Raw genomic sequence first — 24,566 nt, 5'->3', positions numbered from 1 at the left:
TGCAATTGCCAAGTGTTGGTATTCTGTACTTGGAAGTAACTCTTCCTTCTTACAGAGAAAATACGGTAATATCTACCCCATTTCCTATTTTCCACACAGATAATGTTGGTCATCACTGGGCTGTTATTTATTACAATATAGTAAAGTAACCATACAAAAACCCCAAAAAACCCCAACAAAATGAATATTAAATTACAAAAACAGTCAAACACCATACCGCTGCAGCAAATTAAGATTCCTATAGACTGTACTTTAGCACAAGGGTGCTGTGTTTGTTTATCAAGGTTGGCAACATGGTTTTTTGGTGTGTATTTTACTCAGTTGGGAAATGGCTCGTGCTTAGAGTATTGGATGTTTGTTGTATGTGTTCATCTTGCTTCTCCTCCCAGGAGCTCAGGCCTGTGTACATTATCTTCCCCTCCCTGCTTTTTTTATATTCACAGCAGCTCTGTGAGGTAGGCTGGCTGAGAGTTGGTAGGTCAGATACCAAAGTTGTGAAACTGTACATACTTAGGAGTTTGTTGGTTTGTTTAGTGCTTTCTGTTGCTTATTATGGTTGGCAAACTTTTTCCAGTTTTGGTATTTTGCTATAAAATCAGGATGGTGGAATGTTGCAGTTAAATGGTGTGCATCTTCTTTTCTGGCTTTGTGTATGTTTATTTTTCCTTACATGAGCTATGAACAACATTAAATATTAGTAGCTTGCTAATTTATCTCTCACAAGGTTGAGTGCATTATACCCACCCCCCTTTTTATCTCTGCAGCAGTCCTGTAAGTAGGCTAGACTATTGTTATATGAGCATGAGCAACAGTTGTTTCCAATAAATTGTGGATTGGGGGGGGGGTAAGGATGCACAATTTTTCATGATATAAGTGAGCTTGTTTGGCTGTGGCTTACTGCCACAATCCAGCCAACCTTAAGTAGTCCATGTAAATGTCCTGTAGCTTTTATGCACATGTCCCCCCCCCCCCCACACACAAGCCACTGTTACTCCTAAGTCTATGTCAAGTTATTGTGAAGACACTGGCAACAGTCACGTAATTGCTGCAGTAGATTATGATACATAAATATTACACTTCACCCCACCCAAGTTCAGAAACGTGAAAATTCAGTCTGTTGTTACTGAAGGGCTATGTAATGCATGCAGCAGAAGACCCTGAGAAATAATTATTAGTCTGCTCCAAATGGAGGATAGATATCTTTCTTTTTCTTTTTTTAAATGGAAAACCATCACAATGCCTACAGTCTCTTCCATCTGCAAAGGTTGAAGTCCTTTCATAGTTCTTCAAACACACAACTCAAAAGTGATGAATACCCTGGCAAAATCCTTTTAATGACTGGGCAATTAGATGATTTACTTTGACATAGCTGGCGGGCTGTCAGTTCTTCTCAGAGGGAGTAACTTCTTGTGGCTTCCAGAGTTCTTACGAACACTTTTCATAAAAACATCTGCTAATTAGGTCTCAACCAAAAATACCTGTCCAACTTTTTAAAAAGATGTGCAAAAAAAATGCATCCTAAGTTCTGACATATGCTGACTGAGTCATTCAAGTATTTTTCCTCCCTATGGCCTCAATCAACAATGGCCACACACAGTTCTCAAAGAATTTCTGAATGCATTCCCTGTGGTCAATCTTAGGATCTTTATTTCACAGTAGGGGGTATTCCCACATTACATTCACTGGCAGTAAAACCTGCGTACCTATGTACAAAACAGCTGAGCTATGCACTCCTACAGTCATTCAAGTGCAGTGTTCAGCGAGTGTGCAGTCTGTGTTCCTGTGTACACAATAGCTGACCTGTACACATAAACAAGTATGCACTGTTTCGTATACATGATTGTACATGTGTAGAGATGGCTTGTATCCTATGGCACATTAGCTGAGTAGACATTCGATGAACTTTTAGTCGTCTTCAGTCCTATCAACTTCAGTGAATTGCTGAAGTTTTTTTAATATAAAAATACAAAAAAAAATGCAATGTGCATTTAAATAAATTGAAAGGGTTTTATCTATGCCAGTGTAAGCGGAGTTCTACACAGAGGCGTAGGAAGGTCAGGTGGTACCCGGTGCGAAAAATTTCTTGTCACCGCCCCCCCCCACATTGATTTTTTTTTTTTTTTTTTGCCTGCAAAAATGTTTTTACGTTATTTCATATTTTCTTGCAAAGCAATGTGGATTCTGGGCCTCTGATAACAAGTAGGCAACTGTGGACAGATACTTAAATCTACAGGATGGATTGTGTTTTGGCTTGCGTTATTTTATTTATATTTATTGTTTATTTATTTAATAAAATTATTTTTTAAAAAACCTGCAAATTGGTTTACCAAAACAAAAAACAAAAAAACCCCACAACAGTAATATCAAGAAAATCCTACTTTAAAACATACAAAAGCTAAAATATTAAGATTAAAATTACTTCAACTTCCTAAGCATCTAGGTATGCTTGCCCAAAGAAGAATGGTTTTAGCAGGTGCCAGAAGAGTCTAGCAAAGGCATGTGCTTTGTTGCAATAGGCGAGGAGTTCCAAAGTGCAGGTGCTGCTCCACTGAACTGAAATTTCAGCCTTCACGACATAGGAAAACGGCCAAGTAAACAGCTATTTTCGTGGAGGAGGGTCAAGATATTAACTGATATGCATGAAATTTCATATATAGCTATATAATCCCTAGTGTAGTAAGATAAGGCCTTTGGAGCAGGCATTTTTTTAAAAAAAGTTTTTTATGAACTGCCCTAGTTGGGCAGTAATTGTTCCTTGATAATTTGTCACACACCCCCTCCATGATGGCACCTGTGGCGGCCTGCCCCCGCCCCCCTTCCTACACCCCTGATTCTACGCGTGCAAGAGGATTCCCCCTTTGTGTCTTATACAGTGGTACCTCGGGTTAAGAACTTAATTCGTTCTGGAGGTTGGTTCTTAACCTGAAACTATTCTTAACCTGAGGTACCACTTTAGCTAATGGGGCCTCCCACTGCCACCACACCGCCACCACATGATTTCTGTTCTCATCCTGAAGCAAAGTTCTTAACCCGAGGTACTATTTCTGGGTTAGAGGAGTCTGTAACCTGAATCGTCTGTAACCTGAAGCGTCTGTAACCCGAGGTACCACTGTACCTGGGCCTGCTGTTGCTGTGGTCATAGGGATTCCTGCTGTTCACTGCTGTCTGCGCAGACTGCTTCACACTGACGTTTGGGGTGGCTGTGAGGAGATGCTTTGCAAGAAGTGCGCAAAAGTCCTGGGCACACTCGATTTGACTCTAGAAACATTGATACATATGTGAATTTGTTTCTCTAATCATTTAATGTAGGGGAATACATGTATATACATAGTCCGTTCCACTGTATGCAGGAAAGTTCTCTTTTATTGAAAGGAATAGGAAGTCTCTTGAAGACAAGGAGATTGATCCTTGCATGCACTGGAATCACCTTGCTTGCAACAAATTGTTGGACGAAGCGTTTGAACAAATTCTGGAAATTGTAGCCTGCAGTTGAAATACTCTGAGAGGAGTAGTCTGGGATGGTTTGAGGGCTGAAATGTGATCACACAATGTGTTTATAGCTGAGACATATTTTCTTGCTCTTCCCCTATTGTGCTTCCTAGCATCATCTCACTGAATTATAAACATCCTGCATATTGAGACTTGTTTGCTAACAATTCAAATAGAACTAAACACAGAGAATTTTCAGTATGTCTGCCAGGATGGATATTCAGATCCTATGCCATGAATTTTAAGCAGATTGGTATATGAATTTCTAGATGAAAGACTTTGCTGAGGATCTTAGAAATATAAATAGCAGGAAAAGAAAGACTTGAATTAATCCAATTTCCAGTAGAGATAAAAGGTACCACAGGGGTTGAAAGACTAGTTTCCATCAAATGTGTTGTTGCAATCATTCTTTAACTTGTTCTAGTAAAAGAACACTTATGCTGATCCCTGGAGAAATAGACCTTTGATGGCAACTGGCTCTTCACAGCTTGCTTGTATACTTCTTATTTCAAAATCAACAAGAGAAGGGAAATATTGTATATATTCTGTTTCATATGCTCTAGAGGGATTTTCAACATTCTCACCACAAAGCTCAAACATAAATAAAAATCCTATTGAAGACAAGTGAGCGGATGGCACTTCCTGAATACCATGAATGCTTTGGGAAAAAATAGGGGTGGAAGGAAGATGGCATTTTGGAAAGGATGGGAAAGAGTAAAAAGAAACAAACCTCTTATTTTACAGTGCAGAGTTATTATATGAACTTGGAAGAATGGGGGAGAAATTAATTTAATGCAAACCTACCTAATCTGCACTTCCAATATGTGATCCATAACACAGTATGCACTTCACCAGCAAGAAAATGTGTGCAGAAAAGTGTATACTGTGGGAAAGTGGACACAATATTATGTATATTGCTGAAAATAATGTACAACAATGTATCACATTTGGGAACACTGGTTTGCCAAGATGCATAGATTGAAATAAATGCACCCCAAAATGTGTACATTATTTTTATTTGTAAACTGATGTGGAAGTGGGACAAACTGAATTTAAGATCAGATGAATGAGAAACTAACTGAAACCAATATTGGCATATTCATTTATATATAGGATCAACCATCACTTGAAAATATACTGGCTTACAATATGTACTCATGTGACTACCAGTATATGACCCCTTAAAAAAAACCACCAACAACAGAGAAATCCAATGTCTAGAAATTCTCCTTCTCTCTGTTATTATAAAAGATGGGTGACCAGTTATTATAATCATAAAAAGGGAATATTTAGTGCATCTCAGCTGATAAATATCCAGTCTTAAATTGCAGGAGATGGCTGTGCCTATGAAATATGCATGTGCGCGCACACACACACACACACACACACACACTTCGCCTGCAAAGTTATACAGAGTGCTCTTCAGACATAGATATTACCTGATAACAGACACAGCCCTCTCAATTTGTCAGCCTGATACAGCAATCACCCCTATGCTGCCTTTATGAAAAGGATGACATGGCCATACTCAATTGACTATCAAACAGTTTAGCGTTCTCGTCAATATATAAAGGATCTATTGTGATGGAACATCAGAGTCTCTGGATTCAGGTCCAACTTGCATGCCACTGGAGAACATTTTAATATGATAAAGGCTGGAATGTGTGTGAGTATTATATCTTTCTGAATGGGCAGAAAGGTGGCAGAGAGGACTTGACTACTCCAGACAGCGAACCAGGAGTTGGGAGGCTTTGTGTCAGATCTAATGAGGACAACTGTTCTCAGGAGACTCAACATATCAGTTAGGCTGTCCATGTGTGGAAGCATCCAATCTGCCTCCTTTTATGCGGAACCCTTCTACATATAATGACCCCACCCATTAAATTGTGCCTTGGGGGGCTGCGGAGAGGATCAATTTTTTCTAGAAAGGATACGGGATGCATGGATAATTCTAGGCTCCTTTGAACACCCATTGCCATCATTGAACACACAGAGAGGGTAAAGGGTACATAAAGGGAATTTTGGACTTCTCCAGGCTATTTCAAAGTCAGTGGTGTTTACCCATACTCTGAAATATGGACATGAAAAATAGACATAGACCTAAACCTGGCAGTCAGATTCACCATTTGTGGTGCTACTGGAAGTAACCAGAATTCACTGCAGAGAATAAGTCGAGATTTACATGAATTATTGCCTGTCACAGAAATATAAGGAGGGACTAATTGTATGATTGTGTGATAAGTCCTGAGCTACCTAATTCATTTATATTGTAGGTATGGAACACAATTTGTATGAATTCGATTAATTAATGCCTGCACAGTGATTATTGTAAGGTATGCTTCCATAAATTGTATTCAGCAAGGACAAATTACATAACATTTCCATCTTATCAACAAATGTACTCAACTCTGTGTGAATAAATTGCAGGCAGCAATCACAGTCTGATAAAATTAGCACTCAAATTTATTTTACATTTATAATATGTGCTGGGCATTTCTGTCGTGGTTCCCAAGGTCACCTGCATGGAATCAAATATATGACAACACTATTGCCCATCTAAAAGAAAACACTGGCTCAAGGCCCATTCCAGAGTTGGGAAGCAATTTGCAACTTGCCCATGGTGTTGGATTGGTCCTACAATACCCACTGGTGGAAAATAAACTTCCACAGAGCTAGGTTAACGTGAACCTACACCTGCACCTGAGCTGTTAATAGGTAAAAAAAGGTAAAGGACCCCTGGACAGTTAAGTCCAGTCAAAGGCTACTATGGGATTCCGGCACTCATCTTGCTTCAGGCAAAGGGAGCCAACATTTGTCCACAGACAGCTTTCCAGGACATGTGGCCAGCATGGCTAAACCGCTTCTGGCACAACGGAACACTGACAGAAACCAGAGCGCACAGAAATGTTGTTTACCTTCCCACCACAGTGGTACCTAGTTATCTACTTGCACTGGTATGCTTTCGAACTGCTAGGTTGGCAGGAGCTGGGAGAAAGCAACAGGAGCTCACCCTTTTGCGGGGATTGAGCTGTCAATAAGAGACTTTGCAGATCCACAACATAATAACCACCTATCTAAGCAGTCTCTGAAGGTGTTTTCTGGGGAAAGCCAGCAATAAGGTTTCTGCACAACTTCTATCTATCCAGAGACTATACTGGCATAGTCCCAAATTAGCCTGTTAGGGCTCCTTCATACTGTTATTGCTCAATCACATACCAGAAATTACAGTGGATTAAAGGGATCTGCCCCCTAGTGTAACAAATCCACACACAAAAAACCCCCAAACCTGACTTCTAGGAAGGTAATGGGGAAATGCAGCGAAAGGTGCAGAATGAGTAAATGATTAATAGGAATATGTACAAACATCCCACAAGAAAATCAGATTGTAGCATATCTGCCCCACAAATAAGAATAAATACTCAACAAAGACCAGGTGCCACATAACCTTTGCATAGGCTTTGTGCATGCAAACTAGGAGAAATGCTGAATAAATAAGTTGTTTAGAGGAACCCTTAGACATTCAGTTAAAAAACAACTGTTCTTGCGTGTAAAATATTTTGCCTGTTTTATTTCTGCAGCCACTCCTAAGTATTTGTCCATACTAGAAAGTACAAGACAACTGAGACTAGAAATCCCACCATGTGCCTGTAGTTAAGTTCATTCTGTTCTCATTATTAACCAGTTGAGCTGCAAGTTGGCGCTCAAGGCAATTTCAGCTGTATTTATCAGTAAGATATATAGCACAAGGCTGTGATATTATCCAAGCTGACCTCAAAGGTCATTCTCATAAAACTTCATTGGGGCGCTGACACTTTGTTGTATGCATTCAGGCCCACTCCAATCAATTTCTTTTCATACCGTAGGAGGTTTCCTTCCAGGTATACTCATTAGAGTGAGAATGCCTGGACTTTCGACCTTTCGCTGGCCTGAAGTAGTGAATGCTTTTTTCTACCCATGCTACCTTGGGCTTTGCTTCCTGTAAGAACTGACAGTGTTTCAGGGATGCTATCTTCCCTGGAAATACCAGTCATCTTTCTCCCAATGAGAAGCAAAGTTGTAGAGGGAAGCTGTCATTCCCCGTGATCCAGAGCACTGATGACTGCAGTGGAGTGTGGTTCTGGTTTCCTCTGGAAATAGCAAGATAAAATCTTTCCTCCATTAAGAGAATAATCTCATGCTTGAGGATGGGAAGCCAAATAAACAACCCACTTCTGCATAGGGTGCTGTTAAACCCATCACTCTAGAGAAGGAACTGAAGTCCTCTCCTCTCCTTATCTGTGCTCCCTCTCCAGCAAAGCTAATGGTTCTGTTTCTATTTAAAGGGATCAATGGCTGAGGTAAATGAGGGGTTACTTCAATAGAAGGTTTCGCCACAGAAATAAATTGTGATTTTGAGCTAGCATTTTTTTATTTTAAAAAAATACAACGTGGTTACATTTTATATCAAATTGTGGCAGGTGAGAAATCAATAACGATTAGATTATATGATTAAAATTAATATCTGTGGAGCTATACAATCCATAGTAATGAATTTCAGAAAACGTTTCAGTTCATTATTTAACCTGAAAATTGTATCTTGTTCCTCCTCTAACTCTTTTGTATTAATGTTAATCTTAGGATTCAGATTTCTGGAATCAAATGTCCCAAATTTTGCTTTCTCTTAATGCTCTCCAGATATATATATATTTTATGTGTGGCAGCCACACACACACCCTTCTGCAAGCAAGCACGCAATGCCTCACACTGATGCTAGGTGCAAGGCATTGTGAGGGTGCAATATGCTGGCAGCAAAAAAGATTATTTTTCTTAGTTACCATATTTTTTGCTCTGCAAGACACACCCGACCATAAGACGCACCTAGTTTTTAGAGGAGGAAAACAAGAAAAAAAATATTCTGAATCAAACGTTGTTGAAGAGGCTTTGCGCGGCTATCCCTGAAGCCAGAACAGCAAGAGGGATTGCTCTGCAGCAATCCGTCTTGGTGTTCTGGCTTCTGTGATAGCTGCACAGCCTGCATTCGCTCCATAACACACACACACATTTCCCCTTTCTTTTTAGGAGGGGAAAAGTGTGTCTTACAGAGTGAAAAATACGGTATATTTTGTGCAAGACTTCTAAAACCCTTCTGATAACTGGAACGGGTACAGCTATCTGAGTTGGTTATGGATGCCCTTACTAGATGTAGCGCCACACTTCCCCCTCCATCAGTGTCTAAGGAGAATGGTGACTTCTTCCAGGAACTAACCATGTTATGCGGCAGGGGCACCAACATGGGAGCCAAGCCATTTGCCCCCCCCCCATGTCCCCAAGTAAAAGGGACACGGGTGGCGCTGTGGGTTAAACCACAGAGCCTAGGACTTGCCGATCAGAAGGTCGGCGGTTCGAATCCCCACAACGGGGTGAGCTCCCGTTGCTCGGTCCCTGCTCCTGCCAACCTAGCAGTTCAAAAGCACATCAAAGTGCAAGTAGATAAATAGGTACCGCTCTGGTGGAAAGGTAAACGGCATTTCCATGCACTGCTCTGGTTCTCCAGAAGCAGCTTAGTCATGCTGGCCACATGACCCGGAAGCTGTACGCCGGCTCCCTCGGCCAATAAAGCGAGATGAGCGCCACAACCCCAGAGTCGGCCACGACTGGACCTAATGGTCAGGGGTCCCTTTACCTTTACCTTTTATGTCCCCAATAAATCAGGGGGCATAGGATGCTGAGTGCAGTGCAACTTCAGTGTCCAGCTCCTCCTCCTCTTGGCACCGAGGGGAAGGAGAGTCAAAGCAGCCCCCCCCCCCACTCTTGGCAGCAGTGGAGACGGAGGAGCCGCCGGCCACTGAAACCATGCTGCTGCTGTGCTCAGCTCAGCCCCTGGCTGCTCCCAATGTCTAGACCTCATGTGTGACATCACGCACGCAACTTCGGCCCATTTACCAAGCTCTTATGCTATTTGTAATAAAATCCATTACTGGCGAGGTATATTTTAAACCTCTTCTTTAAAGAACATTTTCCTCACTGTTTTAGTATGTTAAACCGTCATCAACTATCCCTTAAGTCTAAACTTTTTCACTCTAGTAGTTAAAGTATTTTTTCTTTTTCTTTTTTTTTAAAAAAAGTTGAACAGGGATTTTCACACTGTATTATTCTTATCCAAATATTCCTGCTCTGCATAAATATTATGCACTATGTGATAGACTGCAGTGTATGCTTCAGAGGTTCATTTAATATCTTCATACATTTTCAATGCCTTTTATTGTAGCTCTGGAGAGCAGTTGCTCCTTAATTGATGGGTTAGGAGGTTTTTCCAGTCCAGCATTCTTTGCTAAGCATAGTTCACTTTGCTGCTCAGCTGGAAGAGGCAGAGAGGTTACTCAACGTTTATATACCTACCTGATTTGCATATGTGAAACGCCAATGGTTTTGAAAGAATCGCAAACATTTTCCTTCATTATAACTGAGATGAGAAGGAAGCACCGGCTTTTCAAGTCAAACGTGTCACTTTACAAAGAGAAATTATTGAGGTTTGTTATTATAAATCTCAGCATTCCTCCTCCAAGGGACTTGGGACACTGAATATTTCATCTTTTGCAACATGTTCTCTTCACAGCATCTCTGCAAGGTAGCTAAAGCTGAGAGATAATGTCTGTCCCAAGGTCACCCAATGTGTTTCGTGGATGAGAAGGAAAATATGATGAAACTCAGTTTCCCTGGTCCTAGACCATTGTAGACAATACTGAACTAGCTGGGTTAAGCACCTGACACAGGGAGCTTCCTATGTTCTTATACCACAGATCGTGTCCTCCCTAAAAGAGGGCATGTGTTATGGCGAGATCTGGAGACTGACCTCTTGGTTGTGAGTGGGTCCATTGGATAGCCACAACACCCGATTGGTAGGTCCCTTGATGCTGGGTTTCAATCAGGCCAATGGGGTTGCAGTTGAGGGATCTGTATGAATCGAGGGATCTATATAAACCCATGCACGTGACCCAGAGCTTCCTCTTTCGGCTCATACATTCGGAACACCCGCCCACCTCTCCCTAATTTTAGGGCCTTTTGCAGTTGACCTTGCTATGCCGTCGTGTGTCGTCTGTCATTGGGACAGGGGCACAGCAGGAATTTTCCTACTTGGCTGATTGGCTGTTGACATTTGGGTTTCGCCTGCCGCGTAGCAATTCATCACAACTTATAAGGTTGCGGATAGGCACTGGTTCATTTAATAGGGATGGGAGAACGGTCTCACCATCCCTATGTGAAGGGTATTCCATTAAAGGAATCCAGGGACTCAACTTGGTTTGGCCAACCCCCCAAAAGGGGTTGTGCCCATGCCTGAGTCCAGCAGAGCATCTGGGGAGTGAACAGCTCCCAGGCTTTTCACCTTCCTCAGGTGTTCACCCTTGGCTGACCTATGATAGAGCTCTGGGTCAGCGCTGCCTGCAAGGGTGCAGGGAGCTAGTTGAACCAGAGCCTATGCAACCACTCACTTTTCTGTAATCAATAAAGTTGTGGCCTAAATTCTTCCAAAAACCAAAACTAAAATTTGAGTCAAATATGTCTTTATTTAGGAGGGAGGTCTTTGGGTCTGAACACGCAATTGAAAACGCTTCATGTTTTTATATATCATAAGCAGAATGATATGTGGCCTGTTCCAGAAAAGGACCGCCACAACAAGCTGAATGCTGCCAACTGTCGAGATCAGAGGGGAGTTCATTATACTTCTTTTTTTGCTGCTAAGGTAGAGATAAGTTTACATAAGTCTTTTAGGTGGGCTGCATAGATTTATTAAAACACACACAGTCAGATGTTAGGATCTGTTTTAATACAATATATATATATTAATATTAAAGAAAAAGAATATAGGCATGAACATAAACATTACCAAAACAATTCGTTTCCCCACTCCCACCCACTCCTCCAGAACAGAGGTGGGTGCCAGTCATCAGGGTGTTCATTGGAGTATTTTATATAATGGTGCCGTATTTCAACAAAATATCTATGTCAGATACAAGCACAAGACTCAGGGTTGTGGGTTCAAGCCCCACGTTGGGCAAGAGTTTCCTGCATTGCAGGGGGTTGGACTAGCTGACCTGCGAGATCCCTTTCAACACTACAATTCCATGATATGATTCTATAGTCATTCAGGGAATGTGCTCCCTTAGTTAGTTTGCCAGATAAAACAATTGTCCTTACTTTCTGTTTCCATTGTGCGATGTGGCCTCTCCAGTCTTTTGCTATCAGTAATCGTGCCATTACCAGAATAAAAGTGATAAGTTCCTAGATCTATTGCAATAATTTCTTTCCATAATTTGCCCTCCTGTAAGAGAAATATTATATTTATAAGAGTGTATCAGTCTGTACAAGTCTTTTCTCTCTCTCCATTTTGTATCAGCCAATTTTCTGTCAGGTGCTTAGAAGGAGGGGTGCAATGTGAAGGGTATCAGTGGTGATATAGGTGATAGCCCTGGTCGCCATATCATTAATTCTGCTTTTGCAAATAGGTTTGTTATTCCAACTGTATCCAAGTCTTCTCTTTTACATAGTTTATCATACTAATGACATTTTGCAAATGGCCCACATCATGGTGTCTTTGCAAATGTGGTAGACCTATAACCACTCTCTGGGGATGGTGAGACAATACAGTTCATCACTGTCTAGGTCTCTTGCACTGAAGAATAAAGGTTCTAATCACTGTTTGCCATTTCTCTAGAGTCTTTGCTGCAATTCAGATAGGTAGAGTTAGAAACAAGAATAACATTTTTGGTAACATCATTTTGTTAGAATCTAGACAATATTCTGACATGTGAGGTAATATAGATAGTGAAAAGTTAATAATTGCCATTAGAATCTGTGTTAAATTTTGCACACATTTTTTATATACTACTTGCATAAGATACATACTTTAAAGTGCACAATTTATACATAAAATGTTTGGCTGTGTGCACGCATTTTGCACACTGAAAACTGTGTAATCTGGCAGTTGTCTTCTGATCTGCAAGCAAATTCAAGAGCATCAGTTCACTGTGAAAAGCAGACGGAATGAATTTTTCCCCATCAGTCTGTTGTAAAAGTGGACCAAACTAATTCCTCTCCTATCCCCACCTATCTGCAGAGTTATACTCTTCTCTTACATATTCTGGACCCTATCATCACCTCTTTGGCCCACTCCCTAGAACTGGCTGTTCAGACCTATTAAAATATCCTACAGGTGTCCTTTCTGCTGCTCATATATTTCAAACAATATTATCTATGCAGCAACGTATATCGTTACTTATTTTATTTTTTACATCTCTTCCCCATGGCATTTCGCCCTAAGGGTGGCTGCAAAACTGCATCAATGATAAAAATAAAAATAAAATAAAAATAAATTTAACAAATCCAATAACATAATAAAATACACAGTGCTTACCTGGCAGAGGAGAAACTATGATCATGAAGGTGGTTTCACCAGGGTGAGACTCACCCATTGCACTCTGAGTGTGCTGACCCCCACGATTTCCCCAAGTGCAGGAAAATCAACTGCATAATTTGTGGTAGGGAACGGTCTACTAATGTTTGTTTTAAATTCATTTTTGCTTTTGACCTTTTAAAAACTTTTTACTGTTTGGTTTTATCTTTTTTATGTTGTTGTAAAAGACTGTGGTATGTTTTTATGACACAGCAATATATAAATAGCTTTTATATAAATGAATAAAATAAAAATATAAAACTGCATATTGCATAGTAGAAGTAACATAGAATTACCCGCCTGGTTAACAACAACAACAACTCCCCACTCTTGCTGGGATAGAAACATGTTCAATTGTTTGCAGAAGGCAATGATTGTATTAGCCTGTTCAGCTTCGCTGTGGAAGGAATTCTAAAGGGAGAATTCCTGCCCCATGTCTAGGGATTGGCAAATCTGTCAAATTTTGTTTGCCCTCAGTTTGTCATTTTTCTTACCTTAAGTTCACTTCTCCACACTGCCACATCCATTTCCAATTTTTAAAAACAAGTCCTCATTAAAATTCTTTGGCATTTTAGACTGAATTTCTCCTAATATACATGAGCTTGTATGCAATTTTGCCTTTTATACACATTTTTGCAACGCAGTATCCCCAAATATAATGCATTTCAAGTGTTTCATTCACAAATACATGCGTTTTTATGCACACTTTACCCGAGTACATGCATTTATGAACATATTACTGGCCTGGAGATGTGTACTGCAAAATTTGGAGAAGTGTGAACTTCGAAGGATAGCTGTATCGATTCACATATTGTTTCTGAAAGTGCGAATTAAGTAGCTTCACCTTTAAATAGGAACTGAATTAAATTTCTTGGCCATCTTTCCCTTTCTTCCATCAGACAACCAAATATCCTCTTCCTGGATCGGCAATAATTTTTGAATTTAGCACTGGACACTCTGTGTTGGGTATATCTAATTAAAGCTCTATTATTAATTTACAGTACTTCTATAGCCTACAGACTGGAGTCTTTATGCAACGACAGTAATTATTCCCTTAAAAGGGAGAAAATTCAAAAGATTCAGGAATCATCTGAGTTTTGCTTGTGATGTCTACTTTAATTACTACGTTGCTCAAGCGCCTCTCTATCTCTGCCTCGTTTCACACAGGCACACAGGTCCTTTACAGTAATCTCTAGTTTCAGTATATTCTCTTCTCCCTTCAAACCTTCCCTTTGAAAGGGGAAAAAAAAAGAACCCTCCTGTTCTGTATTTGATCTCATATCCCTGATTCATTCAAACAGTGTTATTAAATATTTTAACATACTAGAGACAGGAGACTCCACAGGACTGCTATGTGATTCTCAGAGCTGTGCTTCTTGTTCTGAGATCTGCAAGCACGCAGTTAGTGTGTTAGCTCGCATGCAAGGTGAGGCAATGTGTGAAACCCATCCCTCTGTTACCGTGGGTCGTTCCTACATGCTGGCATCACAAGTTCAGGACATTTGTCCCACAAAAGCAAATATGCAGCATTGGCAACACAAAACTGCACCATTGTTGAGCATCATGTGATCTCTGTAATTGACTTAATAGGACATCATGTTCCCTACTCAAAAAGGCCAAAGGTCACCAACATGGTGCCCAAGAACGGCCAATGTGCTTACTAGGACCTCTTTTGCAACATGTGGAGGTTGTCAGTAAATATCTCCTCAAAAACCCTCAATACCCTGTTTGCTCTTCCTGCTCGGTTTCAGACCCCTCCAGGTGTCCCTATTTTCTAAGGGCACCCCTGATTTAGGGAAGCCGTCACAGTTTCTGGTTTGATCCCAGAATATCCTGCTTTTCCTCAGGATGTCCCTATTTTCATTGGAGAAATGTTGGAGGGTAGGGAGCTATTTGACTTTTGAGCCATCTGAAGGCAATCCTGTATAAGAATGTTTTTTTAAAAAATATTTAATGTATTAATTATGTTTTTTGTGCATGTTGGAAGCTTCCCAGAGTGCTGGGGCAACCTAATAAGATGTGTGGGGTATAAATAGTAAAATTAACATTATGGAATGGGACATCCCTATTTTCATCGGATAAATGTTGGTGGGTATGCTGTTTACACAAGCTCGGCCTCTTCTACACTGAACACCACCATCCCCATTCAAACATGCCCACACTTCACTGGAGGATTGGATGCCTACTCTCCCATCTGTTCTGAGCAGAGGAGAGCTGCAAAGACCTCTCTGGGAGTGAGTGAGTGAGTGAGTGTTGTGGTGGCTGATGTAGCTGCCTTTCCTCCCATTGGTGGTGGTGGTGGGAATTAATTGGAGGCATGCAAACAACATTTTGTGCTGTCTCTGTTCGTGCTTTTTCAGATATGGCAGCCAAATGCCATACCCCCCAGGGCAGCTATTTTGTGTTATGCCATGCCTCCACAGCAACCGTTTGTGACAGTCACCTCCAATCCCTCTTCAAAATTTCAAATGCGCCCACTGTTATAAAAGGGTTGGCAGCCCCCGTCATTGGCATTCAGTTGGCTTAGCTGCACATCCAGCTTGCACGCCCATTTTCTTTCACAGAGCTGACAATCTGGGTCGTTTTTGTTTTTATTGTGGGTTTTTTTAATCTCGTGATTTTATGTTGTAAGTTTCTTGAGACCTGCAGGTATACAAATTTAAGCAACAACATTCTCAATACTGCGGCCTGTCATCAGATAGGTACATTTTATTTTGGAGCAGAGAATCACAAATATTTGGGGTGTCCAGAGCAGGTGGTGTGGTGGGGCAGCACTGGGGAGGTAGAGGGGAAGAGCTGATTGGCTCTGCCGGCGCACGTGAACTATGCTGACCTTAACCCCTCAACCTCTACCTCCCAATCAGCAGTGGCAACACAACCAACTGTAGGTCAGGTGCCTGCATGCTGTCTGCTGCTGCCTCCCTAGAGATGAGAGGAGTTATGGTTGCGAGAACAAACTCTGATGCCTTCAAACGCTAGGTGCAGGGATAGCCAGAGAAGTTTCAGCATTTTACTTAAGCCAGAACCAGAGTCAGTTTAACAACAAGGTGGATCAAGGAGTCGAGATGCGGTGATGCGAGAACGAATGTACACCACTGTTCAGATGAAGAGCATACTGTGAGGTCGGTCAAGTGAGCCCAGAACCAGGATTAGACTTCAGTGAAGCCTGAAAGATTACAAACTGCTGCTTTTTCTTGCCTCGGCTCTCCATTTGTTGTTCCCGATTTGGATGCTCTCCTGCCCATGTAATGTATTCTTCGGCTGCTTAATCCCCTCAGCATTGAAACAAACACAAAAGAGAGGGTCTGGAATTTTCAGTCATGCATACATGCTGTGCACTGGGATATTTGGGAGGCATCTATTTGTGCCGTTATGGCAGCGTGGATCAAAATGAAAGCACGGAAACAAAAGACGATGAATTAAACATCCACAGGGTACGGAAGGAAGTGGTACTTGACGGAAAAGGCAACATCTTCAAATACGTGCCTGTATTAAGCTTTGCTATCTGTGCTACTTCTTTAGACCAGGATGCTGTTAAAGGCACATAAGCAGGGCTTGTGAGAAAGTGGGCAAACCTAGATTTAAAATTTGCTTCAGCTGACCATCTTCTACTCCAGATACTTTTGCATGGCGATTCCCGCCCCCTCCCACAGATGGAATAAATAAAGACACCGGACACCAGAATTTAGGTTAATGGGCGAAAAATGGCCACAACTTTATTGATTACAGGTAAGAGCAGTATTGGCTTTAGGCATTGGCCCTATCAGACTAACCGGCATAAAACCGGGAAGGGTTAAGCACCAACAGGGGGAGCCCCCGAGATGCACATCCCTAGGCGCTCCCCGAGGGGTTACCGCTCGGGAGCGCACTTTAGGCCCTAGCCTCCATAGGTTTCGGACGAGGCGACGCCCCCCCGGAGTCCTTTATCGGACTACCCTTCATCATTTGGGGGAGGTGATGGTGTTCATCCCCCCCCAACTCATTTGCGTAATAATACCCCTGCCAATGCCTAACCGCCAAAACCAAAGGTGTTGTGACGTTTTGCTATGAGGTAAGCGAAAAAACCAAGTGGCTTCCAAAATACTGCCAATTAGCCAAATGGAAAAACTCCTACCAGGCCCCTTGCGGCAACCAACCGAAGCCCATAGCAAAGTCCAAATGAAAACTGCAGCTGGCTGAAAGAAAAGAAAGGGGCGAGCACGGGCTGCCCCGACCTTAAATGAACTCTCCTAAGCCCGCCCCCGTCGCCAGCCGATTGGCTGGCGTGGTGAATGATGACTCCCGGGATTCCCAAGTCCCGCGGGGCTGAGCTAGCCCCGCGAGAATGTAGGTGGGGCATGAGCCTGCAACCCCCCCTCCTTATGTCGGGAGTGGCTTTGTGAAACTCATTCACTATGCCCAGTGGTTTTTGGTACACTAAATATCTTTTGCATGGGAAGTAAATGTTGTTTTTGCCTGAAATCCTACATCCTAGTAATTCGTGGAGACATTCTGTTGAAATCAGTGTGACTTATTTGCTTACAGCTGAACTGACAGTAGAAGTATGCCACTGGGAGACGGCTGAACAGTAGTAGAGCACAAGTTTTTTATGTAGAAAACCTACTAAGGTTTACTCCCGTGTAATTTCTGGAGCTCAAGGACTAGGAAGACCTCCTCCTGGGAAGGTGATGGACAGCCACTGCCCATTCAGAGTACCCAATACTGGACTGTATTGATCCATAGTCCGAGGCTAGTAATGTAGCAATATATCCGATATAGTCATCTGGGAGACGTGTTCTTTTAGTTATAGAGATTGTGCTTTGAATGCCTAAGACTGTAATGTAAATTCCCAGCGCATCTAAGCCAAAGGTTACTAGGACTGGAAAAGGCCCCAGCCCAAGGTTCTGGAGAGTCAGTACCACCCAGAGCCAGGGCTAGATAGAGCCATGGTCTGATTCCGGATAGACTCATTCAGCAAACATTGATTCCCCTCCATATAAAAGAGATACACACACCCCTCAACGCATATTGACTGATCCCCATTATTCAGCAGTTTTCATCAAGAAAGACATGCAAGCGTCTGTTTCTCAGCCAGTCAAGCTTTTGCCACCCGTCCTCCTGCTTCAAGCTTTTCAAATGTCCATCAATCTATTTGTTTGCTTCTTTGTGACAAAAGAAGAAGAAGAGAGAAATAGCACACGATATTGAAAGGATCACTAAAGAAAATCAGCTCCTATCCCTTGCAATAGATCTAGGATGAGTGGGATGCTATCAGGCTCATAAAGCAGCAGAACTACTCTCTTGATTTATATCTTTATTGAGCCACAGACTTAACATCCTGTTTGTTTTCTTAACAGGCTCTGCACAATGAATTGCAGGCTTTAGGGATTTCTTGCCTGTCCTGCCCAGGATTTCCCCCACTCAAGGTCACATAGGCCACCACCCTGTCATTTCAAATCCATCCATACTTCAGCCTATCACATTTATGCACACTGAAATGAAAATTTTTCATTTATTTTGTCAAGTCTTCATAAACTTGAGTGCCCTATGGTTTGCCAGGTTCTCGACACAGGCTTAACTGCAAAAGCAAAAAGTGCTGCTTGCAATCCCATCAGCTATTCTGCGTCACAGAGTCTCAGTCCAGTCATGTAAGCAAGATGAAAACATGGATTTGGCTAGCTGTGTGAGAACGCGAATGGGAATCGGCACACACCCCATTCAAAACAACGTTATACAGATTGACTGTCTTCATTCATATGAGCATAGGGAGGTGGATCTGAATGCGTACTGGCTTGACACTTTTAGTTCCTCATTCAGCAGATGATACCTCTGTTTATATTTGTGTGTGTGTGGACTTCCCTAGGCTAGAATAGTGCAACAGTTTGGAAACACCCACCTGCCTGGGCGACTCTGGCAAGTAAGATCTGCCTCCAGCCAACCTGCCCATGGATTGGCACAAGTTCTTTGTTGTATTTCAATAAGTATGACCTTTTACCAGTTCCTGTTATTGAGTCTTCCTTCTGCAGGCCAAAGGAAGAATAGGACAAGGAAAGAAGAGGAGGGAAATGTTATATTAATAGTTATACCTTTTCATTTCCTAGTGGGAAATGATAAAAGTGCTGACAAAAGTGGAGGTACACTTAGGGTTGCCATATTTCAAAAAGTAAAAACCAGGACACCACTTCTTTTAACTTACAAACTGATTTAGTTCTCTGAACATCCCAGAGCATACAGAAACCACTAACATAATTGGTGGAGGTCGCATTTAGCGTCCAAACTGATACTGCTATATACAAGTGGGACCTGCAACCACATTTTGTTCTATATCCTCCCTCCCAAAAGAAAATGCTCCTATTCAGGCTTCCAGCCAGCCATTCCCTTTAAACAGGACATCCCTCTTCTCTTGCTCCCTCCCTCCCTCATTCACTTTTTTATTTATTTCCCAGCTGTCATTCTACAGTTTGTGGCTGCTGAGCATGCTCAGTCTTCATTAGGCTGATCTTTTTGAGGTGTGATTCCTTAGGTTTTTTTTGTATTTCTATAAATCTCTGGGCTCCTTAAAGCAAGCGTTTTGTTTCTCAGTTGCCCCATTTTGGCTATAATTCTGGAAATAGTTGCCACCTAAGTCTGCTATTAGATAGGGTCTTGTTTATGTGCATATCTACAGTGCTAAAGACAACGTTATTGTGTACGCATAATCTTGGACCATGCGTGTATAAAACTTCTGTAGTTATGATACATCATATTCTGTTATGTTATAGATATGTCTGTCTATCTGTCTATCTATCTATCTATCCATTAGAACTCCCTATATATCTGGACAAGTATTACAGGATATTTATTTTATTCATTGACAATCAACAGAATACAGAATGATCCCAATTAGAGAGAGACATATATCAACATTTTAATTATATATATAGACATGATAACAAGGAAGCTTTTGAATTTTTACAAAGATTGAGATGCCTGATTTTAATTAATGAAAGGGCACTTATCAATTATCAACAAAATCAAAGAGTCTTGAGTTAATGAAATACGGTGCCATGTAAGCTAATTATATTTATGATGAACACGGAATGCATCATGTCAGGAAACCTCTGTGCAAGATAATCAATTTCCTCTATTACCCTAGGAAATGTATTACTACATAGGATATAAATCATTCAGCGAACCAGTACACGTGTTGCAGTACATTATGAAGCAGAAAGATTATATTAATGTTACAAATGCTGATCATTAGCTGCATTATGCAATGAGCGGGAAGAGTCACCTGGACGTACAACCTTCACAGCCACATTAGCATCAGAACAGAATGAAAGGAGAGGCTCACTTCATCCATCAAACATCTTTGTGGCTGTCCTCTTCCTCCGTCTTGTTCTCTGCTTTGGAGGAAAGTGCCTTTGTACATTGTGTTTTGTGCGCATCTGACAGCTTTGCAGCACATGGATATAAACTTTGAATCATTTATGTGTCCTTTGAAAATGACACATCATAATCAGAGGTGCCATATCCTATCACGAAAAAGAGGAATAAGTAGTTGCAATGCTACTTTGCAAATGAGAAAAGAGAGGAGGGTGATCCAACTACATTTGATGCTTTGACAATAAATCAGCTAATGAGTTTCAGGGAAATTAAAATGACATTCCAATAGTTAAACTATATTATTTCCATTTTAAATAAGACTGCTTTAAAGACAGATCTCCGAATTCAGAAACAGGCAATTATTTTTAGTTGAGGCAAATAACGGCAAGTTATTTTCACCCTTAAATAATCACCTGTCACTCTAAATCTAGGTGTTTTGTGACAGCCTCCAAGCCACTATGTAAGTGATTAAATGGGTTTTTTCCCCCTTCAACTAGTCACAGGCATAAGGAGGTACAAACATGTGCTGACAGAATGCATGTATCAAAGTAATAAGAATTCCTAGGGGAATTGCAGAAGCAGAAATCCATGTGCGACTTGCCCAGGGTATTTGTACCGAAGGCAGTGTTGCACAGTAGTTTCAGAACCAATGCCTTTGGATAAATTCAGGGTTAAAATAAAAGCATGGAAAAAGCATGCTTAAAACCTAAGGTCTTGATGGCCATATGAATTACAGTCGTACCTTGGTTGTCCAATGCCTTAATATTCGGACGTTTTCGCTCCTGAATGCCGTAAACCTGGAAGCAAGTGTTCTAGTTTGCCAACGTTTTTTGGAAGCAGAACATCTGTTTCGGCTGTCAGCATTGTTTCCAGGGCCAATCAGCCGATCACCTTGGTTTGCAAACGTTTTGGAAGTCAAATGGACTTCCAGAACGGATTCCGTTAAACAACCAAGGTACTACTGTATCCACATCAAGCAATTATAGCCTTAATTGTTCAGAATGACAAACCACATAAGAAAATCAAGGCAGGACATTTACTAAATTACAAGAGAACAAGGGGAGCTCACACTTCTCAAGAGTGAGAAGCAGGACTCAGTCAGTCAGCTCTGCTGTCACATCAGGCTTGCTCATTTGGGGGCAATCACTCCATCAGACTTACACAACATCAGAGGTTGGAAGCGAGGCTCATTTTTCCAGCTTTGCTGGGGGCCCAGCCTCCCATCAGGCACTTTCTGAATCAGGCACCAATTTCTATAATGCCCAGCTGGCACAAGTTTTGATTTTCCTCTTCTCTTCTTGTCTTCTTTCCCTTGCGTGTCATTATTTTATATACATTGTAAGCCTGAGAGTATTGGACGGTGGCGCTGTGGGTTAAACCACAGAGCCTAGGACTTGCTGATCAGAAGGTCGCCGGTTCGAATCCCTGCTATGGGGTGAGCTCCTGTTGCTCGGTTCCTGCTCCTGCCAACCTAGCAGTTTGAAAGCACGTCAAAGTGCAAGTAGATAAATAGGTACCGCTCCGGTGGGAAGGTAAACGGCATTTCCGTGCACTGCTCTGGTTCGCCAGAAGCGGCTTAGTCATGCTGGCCACATGACCCGGAAGCTGTACGCCGGCTCTCTTGGCCAATAAAGCGAGATGAGGCCGCAACCCCAGAGTCGGTCACAACTGGACCTAATGGTCAGGGGTCCCTTTACCTTTAAGCCACTCAGATAGCCTTTTTGGATGAAGGACATGGTACAAACCCTGTAAATAAAATAAATGATAAATAAGAGTCTGCTCCGATCCCAGTTTGGCACTTTGGAAAACAGCCTGGCTCAGTCTGAGGTGGTCTGATTTGGTACGATGCCAAACCCATTGGCGGCAGCGGCGGGGGTTGACGCTTAATTCTGTGCTTTATTATGGGATTTTATTTTTAAATGCCTTTTTATCTTTTGTCAGAAGTTTATGAAATTTGCAAGCCAAGGAGCCCCTCTGGAGCAAATAAAGCTTTTCAAATTACAGACCAATTGATCCCGGGGTTTTGTGTTGGACTTTTTCTCCTTTTCTTTTGTTAGGCTGTGCCTGTTCAAAGTTACAAAATGGAACAGTAGTGATTTCCCTACCAGAGAAGATCTTGTAGTTTTGATGTGGACATTGGTTTCTTTTTATGTGGGGTTGTTGTTTTTTGAGGGTTTTTTTTAATAGGTTAGATTTAAAAAACAAACAAAAAACATTGGCATCTTATGGTGAAAACAACATTTTATAATCACTTCAGCTGACACAGGATAATGGCACACTTCCAAAAGGTGCAAATGGGCTTTCAGAATTAATCCTTTTATAAACATTACAACACAATAACACTTTCCTCAGAGAGTGTATTGGGGTCCTATTACTGTTAATGGGGGAAACTGACCCCTGTGATTTAGTAATTAGTGGATCCGAAATTTTTCCAGTGTTTCTTCTTTGTTTTGCTACAATGCTTGAAACATAAAGCTAAACAGCATTTTGACTCTGAAAACTTATATTCTATTTATTCACCTTTGGCTTCAGCCAAACCACACAAAAGTTAAACAAAAGCAGGCATTTCTATATTGTGGTGAATTGTTTCTCTTCCTTTGATGTATAAATGTTTTTAAAGAATGCCCCCATTTTTTAAACAAAAAACAAAATGTATATCGGTGGAACATATTTCTAAAGGTAACCTTTCTGCAGCCTTGTAGCTTCACATTGTTCTGCAAGCTGTCTTTCTAAATCTTCTTTATCATTCTACTAGTAAGAGATAATCAGAGGCAGTGGGTTTGGCCAGGCTAATACTTCCTGTCAACAACAGACTAAGATATCAGTTGTAATCACACTGATGCAGACTTTTCTTTGTCTCTGGTGTAATATAAAATAAGATATATTACAAATATCTTTGACAAGGAAATAAATAAATAAAATAACAATGACCCAAACTATATCTTCATGATGTTGGCTTGCAACCTACTTCCAAGGGAAACAAAGCAACAAAATATTCCACTCAAGGTCAGGTGCAGAAAAGCCAAGTAATGGCATAGACAAAACAATGATCACAAGAAAGCACTTGTGTGTCAATTCCTTGTCATGAAAACAGATTATATTGCTTCACTGCGGACGGGTGACTTTGCCCAAACTCCGTGAAATGCCGAAAAATTTAATATATCTTTTACCCTGGGAGTGGGGGTGGGGCCTGGGAGTGGGGCCCCAGCCAACACGATGGCTGGGACAAGTTCCACAGGGGGGGAAGCACTAGGACATCCCATCTCGATGATCATGGGCAGGAGGCGGAGTTACGCTAAGACCAGACCATGTCATTACCGAGGAGGCAGGTTTAGTCGTTGTTTGAGGACTATCCCTGCCTCCGGGTCTGGCCTTGACCGGATGGATACTGGAATCAACAGGGGAAACCCACATGACCTGAAGGTGTTGCTGTGTAATGCCAGGTCAGTGATGAATAAAACCACTGCCATCCACGACCTGATTGTGGATGGAGGATTTGACCTGGCATGTGTGACAGAGACTGGTTGGAGGAAGCAGATGGGTCTGTTCTTGCCGCTGCTTGCCCACCAGGTTTCTCTTACGCACAGCAACCCAGGTCATGTGGGCGGGGAGGGGGGGTTGCAGTGATTTTTAGGAAGTCACTAGCTTGCACCAGGCGTCCTACTGGGAAGATCCAGTTTTCTGAGTGCATGTTTTGGAAGTTGGGCAATAGGGGCAGTACAGGATTCCTTTTGGTGTACCGACCTCCCCGCTGCACCAAGGATTCCCTGTCCGAGCTGCTTCAGGTCGTGGCGGATTTTCTCCTGGAGACACCTAGTTTGGTTGTCCTAGGGGATTTTAACATCCATGCCGACACAACCTTACAAGGGGCTGCTCAGGACTTCATGGAAAGCATGGCCTCCATGGGGCTGTCCCTGAATAAGTTTGGCCCAACTCATAGTCATGGACATGCCTTAGACCTGGTGTTCACCTCTAGTGATGTGGGTGATCTGACACTAAGTAAAAGTGAAACAAAAGAAGTGCCATGGTCAGATCACTTCCTGGTGCAACTGGACTTCTCTGCGACCCTTCCCCTCTGCAGGGAGGTGGGACCAATTCGGATGGTCCGCCCCCGCCACTTAATGGATCCAAATGGTTTCCAGAGAGTGGTAGGGGATGCTTTATCCCATGTTGATGGCCTTTCAGCTGATTCCCTGGTGGCCCGCTGGAATGCGGAGTTAACCAGGGCTATCGACTGTCTGGCTCTGAAGCGCCCTCTCTGATTGCATGGAGCCCGGACAGCCCCATGGTTTTCTTCGGAGCT

General features: G+C 42.0%; 1 long non-coding RNA gene across 1 annotated transcript in view; it reads left to right on the top strand.

Moving 5' to 3' along the window:
- Positions 1-24,566, top strand: part of LOC308473658 — an 84,629-nt gene that overhangs the window by 195 nt on the left and 59,868 nt on the right. The gene's annotated exons all lie outside the window — the stretch shown is intronic.

The sequence above is a fragment of the Podarcis pityusensis genome (genome assembly GCF_964106645.2).
Source record: "Podarcis pityusensis genome assembly, chromosome: 3".
NCBI lineage: Eukaryota > Metazoa > Chordata > Lepidosauria > Squamata > Lacertidae > Podarcis > Podarcis pityusensis.
This window is presented reverse-complemented; position numbering and strand designations above follow the sequence as displayed.